Raw genomic sequence first — 345 nt, 5'->3', positions numbered from 1 at the left:
GGAGGGCAGTGGGAGCTGAGCTCTGCACCCCACACCAGACCCGTGCGGTACAAGGGGCAGCAGCATTTGCACATTGATGGGGGGCACGGGCAGCCCTGCAGTGATGCACTTGCCTTTAAATATGGGGAGTCTCAGGGGAGCAGTAGTGTTTCTACACTATGTACAGCCTTGTGCTTCTGGGAGGGCTCAGCCCCTCTGTCCCATCGCAGCCCTTTGAGAAAGCCCCCGCAGTGTGGGGGTCCCAGCTCTGCAGCGGGCAGGGGCACACAGTGCTGCCCCCCAGCCCCCGGGGTGGGGGTGGGGGGGCAAGGATGGCTCAGTTATTCTCGAAGAGGGAGAGGAGGT

The sequence above is a fragment of the Corvus brachyrhynchos genome, unplaced genomic scaffold (genome assembly GCF_000691975.1).
Source record: "Corvus brachyrhynchos isolate BGI_N302 unplaced genomic scaffold, ASM69197v1 scaffold141, whole genome shotgun sequence".
Classification (NCBI taxonomy): Eukaryota; Metazoa; Chordata; class Aves; order Passeriformes; family Corvidae; genus Corvus; species Corvus brachyrhynchos.
The sequence above is the reverse complement of the archived record's forward strand: the minus strand, read 5'-3'. Positions refer to the sequence as shown.